This window comes from Schistocerca americana, chromosome 11, assembly GCF_021461395.2.
Source record: "Schistocerca americana isolate TAMUIC-IGC-003095 chromosome 11, iqSchAmer2.1, whole genome shotgun sequence".
Lineage (NCBI taxonomy): Eukaryota > Metazoa > Arthropoda > Insecta > Orthoptera > Acrididae > Schistocerca > Schistocerca americana.
Window position 1 is genome coordinate 131,920,528 of NC_060129.1, and position 6,000 is coordinate 131,926,527.

At 40.1% G+C, this 6,000-nt stretch overlaps 1 protein-coding gene across 2 annotated transcripts in view; it reads right to left on the reverse strand.

Annotated features, from left to right (window-relative positions):
• LOC124553919 (ankyrin repeat, PH and SEC7 domain containing protein secG-like) overlaps window positions 1–5,704 on the reverse strand; it is a 63,703-nt gene extending 57,999 nt beyond the window's left edge. For both annotated transcript variants that reach the window (XM_047127944.1, XM_047127943.1), the window contains exon 1: window positions 5,677–5,704. The gene's annotated coding sequence lies outside the window, so the exon portion shown is untranslated. The remainder of the gene's footprint in view (window positions 1–5,676) is intronic.
• Between the last annotated feature and the right edge of the window lie 296 nt (window positions 5,705–6,000).

A 6,000-nucleotide genomic window follows, 5' to 3' on the forward strand; every position in this document is an offset into this window, starting at 1 on the left:
CGCTATAGTAAAATTGTTAAATATATTTATAAATATGTGCATAAAGTGTATGATAGTGCAGCTATAGAATTAGGCAGTCAAAGAACACACAGAAATGAAGAGGTTCAGATTGGTGAAGTGAGCGATTTTGTGAACTGCTGTTATGTCAGAGCAATTGAAGTGGTATAGAGTAATTGTGAATTTCCATTCCATTTTCAGTTGCACCCTGCATTAGGCTTGCTATTTATTTACCACATGCACAAAATGTTTACCTGAGATTCGGACATGAACGGGATGCACTTGAAAATGCGAAAACAGATTATTATAATTCCTTGCATTTAATGAAACTGATTCACCAGCGAATATTCACTGTTTTACTGACATTCCTATGCACTATGTTCAGTTTGATATAGAAAAAATGGAAGGAAAAAGTACATGGGGGTGATAAAATTATTGCCTGCATGTATGAAGCATGGCAACGGCCTTACTGCAGTGGATACCCCGGTTCCCGTCAGATCACCGCAGTTAAGCACTGTCAGGGGTGGCCAGCACTTGGATGGGTGACCATCTAGGTTGAAATGCGCTGATGCCATTTTTCGGGGGTGCACTCAGCCTTGTGATTACAATTAAGGAGCTACTAGACCGAAATATTAGCGGCTCTGGTCATCGAAAACCATCATAGCCAATTGTGGTTTGTGGATGGCGTGAGTTAATTTTAAATATTTTAATGTATGTAGTATATCCCATAACTTGCATGAAACTGGCATGAATGTTTAAATGAAGCAAAAGGAATTGAAACCACCAAAGCAAACACATCACTTGTTTGGTGTAATTTGTGCACTGAAAGTAGCAGCAAATGCTTTAGTACTATGGCTTGAATTTAGAATATTTGTTTGCGAAAATTGCTTAAAGGAGTACAATGAAGAAAGTTCTTACAGCAGAGTACAATTAGAAATTAATGATATTGTGAATGATTACAACTGGAAATATCAATTACTTGAATTTTTTGTACCAACTTTAATACCAGAATTTCCTTATGTAGATATCTGAGATTCGATCCTTAAAAAGCTACAATTCAGTGAACTTGACAAAAGAGCTAACTGTTAGTAGCATTTTATAATTGAATGTGTTATTTGTGAAGTTTAGTTCCATGACACTGGATCAAATGTGTTTTGCCTACACCTCTTGTAGGTTGTGGTAAAATGATCACACAAATTGAAATTATTCCTAAATTGCATTTCCTGAATCTTCCTTGCACCACAACAGCCTTAAGTAGCATAGCTTCAGCTCTCCTAACTGGAGGTAGAACCTAGTACAATGCATTCAAACTATCTAACACAATTTTGGAAAATTCAGTGCCCAATCCAATATCAAACAGTAACTGTGATCAACACATTAATTCATGTTTATTGTAAGGTTTCCATGTGTTGACTTCAAGTATTGAACCTTATAATGCATTATTTAGATATGTGGTACAGATGTATGTAAAAAGCATAAAGCTTTAGGAGGTAAAACAATTGTCTTATGTGGTAGGGTTGGGTAGTTTGGGGGAAGAGACCAAACAGTGAGGTCATCACTATCATCAGATTAGGGACGGATGGGGAAGGAAGTCAGCTGTGCCATTTCAAAGGAACCATCTCAGCATTTGCATGGAGCGATTTAGGGGTATCAAGGGAAACCTAAGTCTGGATGGCCGGATGCGGGATTGATCTGTGTCTTATGTAGTGATTTTCGATAAATTTCTCCAGGTGTTCCACATGGTTCACCTGTAATCAGGGCTATGCTACATAAATTAGAGTTCCTGGACTTTTTGAAACAAACTGATAAGTACCAAGTAAGTTATATGACAATATTATTGGTATACCACAGTCATTAGTCCCTGATAAATATAATTTCATTGATGATTGATGATTGCAATCCATCTTAAATACAGTAATTCTACCACAAAAAACTAATACTGTTGTTGTTGTTGTTGTTGTGGTCTTCAGTCCTAAGACTGGTTTGATGCAGCTCTCCATGCTACTCTATCCTGTGCAAGCTGCTTCATCTCCCAGTACCTACTGCAACCTACATACTTCTGAATCTGCTTGGTGTATTCATCTCTTGGTCTCCCTCTACGATTTTTACCCTCCACGGTGCCCTCCAATACTAAATTGGTGATCCCTTGATGCCTCAGACCATGTCCTACCAACCGATCCCTTCTTCTAGTCACGTTGTGCCACAAACTTCTCCCCCTATTCAACACCTCCTCATTAGTTATGTGATCTACCCATCTAAGCTTCAGCATTAAATTAATACTGTCCCATAGTAAATAATGATATACTCAGTGCTATGCTAGGTGAAGCAAAGATTTATCACATCTATGATAAAGATTTCTGATAATGAATACAAAACTAATAACTACTAACCAGTACAGTTTTTGAATTTTCCCTCTTTAAGTGGTTGAGGTTCGCCGATGACATTGTAATTCTGTCAGAGACAGCAAAGGACTTGGAAGAGCAGTTGAATGGAATGGACAGTGTCTTGAAAGGAGGATATAAGATGAACATCAACAAAAGCAAAACAAGGATAATGGAATGTAGTCTAATTAAGTCGGGTGATGCTGAGGGAATTAGATTAGGAAATGAGGCACTTAAAGTAGTAAAGGAGTTTTGCTGTTTGGGGAGCAAAATAACTGATGATGGTCGAAGTAGAGAGGATATAAAATGTAGGCTGGCAATGGCAAGGAAAGCGTTTCTGAAGAAGAGAAATTTGTTAACATCCAGTATAGATTTAAGTGTCAGGAAGTCATTTCTGAAAGTATTCGTATGGAGTGTAGCCATGTATGGAAGTGAAACATGGACGATAAATAGTTTGGACAAGAAGAGAATAGAAGCTTTCGAAATGTGGTGCTACAGAAGAATGCTGAAGATTAGATGGGTAGATCACATAACTAATGATGAAGTATTGAATAGGATTGGGGAGAAGAGAAGTTTGTGGCACAACTTGACCAGAAGAAGGGATCGGTTGGTAGGACATGTTCTGAGGCATCAAGGGATCACCAATTTAGTATTGGAGGGCAGCGTGGAGGGTAAAAATCGTAGAGGGAGACCAAGAGATGAATACACTAAGCAGATTCAGAAGGATGTAGGTTGCAGTAGGTACTGGGAGATGAAAAAGCTTGCACAGGATAGAGTAGCATGGAGAGCTGCATCAAACCAGTCTCAGGACTGAAGACCACAACAACAACAAGTGGTTTGCTATGATGCAAATTACAGTTAAAGTTAAGTACATTGCTCTTCTCATTTGAACTAAATACAAACTAATGAGTAATTGAGGGATGAAAAATGCATGCCAAATGTTTATATGTATAATAATGCTATTGACTGACAAGTTTTATTTGGAATCACAGAAAATAAGCAAATTTTGATCCACGTGTATCTATGGCTGTTCGGGTACTATTTGACCTTTTCAAAGAACATGATTCTGAATTATTCCTGCATTTGATATTACTGTTAATAAATTACAAGGACAAGCAATCGAAGTAGTTGGGAGTTTATTAAGACAAGCAATTTTTATGTATGGTCCGTTATATACAGCAACAAGTAGAGTCCGATCATTAAATGGTTTGAAATTGTGTATTAGTGAACATAGTGATCATAGATATTTAATGAATGATGAAGCAATATTTACTATAAGTCTTGTACTATAAATTTTCAGTTGGTTGTCTTGAGTGCATAGGAAATAAATATCCAAATTAGCCATTAGTTATAGGTGGAGACTTTAATCTGGCATCCATTGACTGGGATCTACCTTGGTACAACAAACAAATTAGGAAGTTGCTGAGAAAGCAGAGAATTTTGCACAGTCGTTTTGAACGTAGTCACTGCCCCGCTGACAAACAGAAATTATGCGAAATGAAAGCAGCTGTCTAAAGGTCAATGAGAGATTCTTTTAACGAAAGCAATATTTTATCTGGAAATTCTAAAAATAACCCCAAAAAATTTTGGTCGTACGTAAAATCTATGAGCGCTACAAATAATTCAATACCTTCTCTTGCTGACAGTGCTGGTAGTGTAACTGATGATGATAAACAGAAGGCCGAAATTATAAACCTAGCTTTCAAAAACTCATTTACAGCAGAGGACTGCAGCACCATTCCCCCTTTCAATAATCGAACAAACGTAAGGATGGCTGACATAGTGTTTCGTGTATCTGGGATTGTAAAACAGTTAAGATCCTTAGACGCCAGGAAGGTATCTGGCCCAGACGGTACCCAAGTAAAATTATATGTTGACTATACTACAAAAGTAGCACCATTCTTATCCATCATCTATCAGAGATAATTGGAACAGAGGAACGTTCCACAGGACTGGAAGAAGGCCCAGGTCATAGCAATCAATAAAAAGGGTAGCAAATCGGATACACATAATTACCGACCAATTTCAGTGACATTGATTTGTTGTAGAATCATGAACATATTTTGCGTTCATACATAATGTACTTTATAGACTCTGAGAAGCTCATCTGCAGAAACCAGCCCGGTTTTAGGAAACAGCGGTCATACGAGACACAACTGGCCCTCTTTGTGCATGATATACAACAGGCTCTAGATGTCGGCTCTACTTTCGAAAGGCGCTTGAGTCAGTTCCGCACTGTCGCTTGCTCCAAAAAGTGAGCGCTTACGGCCTATCTGATGACATATACAGTTGGATAGATAGTTTTCTAACGGATTGGTAGCAGTATGTCGTCCTGAACGGGTGACCTCAACAGAAACATGTATAACATCAGGTGTGCCCAGGGCAGCGTAATAGGTTCACTGCTTTTTACAATTTACATAAAGGATCTGGTTGATGGTATTGACAGCGGCATTACACTGTTTGCCGATGATGCTTTAGTCTACAGAAAAATAGTGTCACACGAAAGTTGTGAACAAATCAATGAGGATTTGCAGAAAATAAATGCTTGGTGTAATGACTGGCAGTTATCTCTGAATATTAGTAAGTGTAACCTACTGTGTATAACAAGGCGAAAATCCTCATTAATGTACAAAATAAATGTCCAGTCTTTGGAAGCGGTAACATCCATCAAGTATCTGGGAGTGACTATTCGAAATGATCTTAACTGAAATGATCAGATTACACAAGTAAGTGGCAAGGCGAACTCTAGATTGCGGTTCCATGGTAGAATCCTGAGCCGATGCAGTATTTCAACAAAGGAAATAGCATACAATACGTTAGTTCGTCCGGTCTTATTGTTCGTCTGTGTGGGACCGTTACCAGCTGTGCCTGATTCAAGAGATTGATAATGTCCAAAGAAGAGCAGCAAGGTTCGTGATTGGTACATTTAGCCATCGCGAGAGCGTTACATATCGCACTAACTTACATCAAAATAACATTCGCCTAGAAACCTGTTCGAAAAACATGCGACACGTGAATATTGCTAGTGGCGCTATTATTTAAACTGTGCTTTAAAACTGCACGACCAGAAGTGAAAGGATACAGGGATCAATCACAAGAGCTGTAGTGCTACAGGTCGTGGAGAGAAGTTAAGAAAAACAGAAAAAAATCTCCATTCTTTCTTTGGATTCCCTCAGTTCCACTGTCACCGCTTTTAAGTGTGTGTAAGACAGAGAACAGGAAACAGGAGGCTACTAAGTCGAGTAAAGTGAGAGCCGGTCACAGCGCACGGTGGTGACAGAAGTACGTGGCCACTCACCAGGCACGTCCCGCGATGCAGCAACCAGTGGCGGTCGATCGCGACTCCCGCCCTTTGTCCTCCTTCCTCCTACCCTGGCCACGGCTGGGCCGGCCCCCGCCTCCTTCGTCCGCTGCCTGCCCCCTGCTCCAGCCGTCGGCCCCCTCCCCCCCCCCCCCCCCACGGCCTCCATCATCGGGCGTTTGAGCAACACCTCACACCACAGCCGCCAAGGCCACGCTGATGATTACTACAATTGCTCTCCTCCGCATTGTGAACCGGCGGGCTCTGCCGATGCGACTCCGTGGCGGCCACAGACTTGCCCACCACGAACTTATTTTTAGT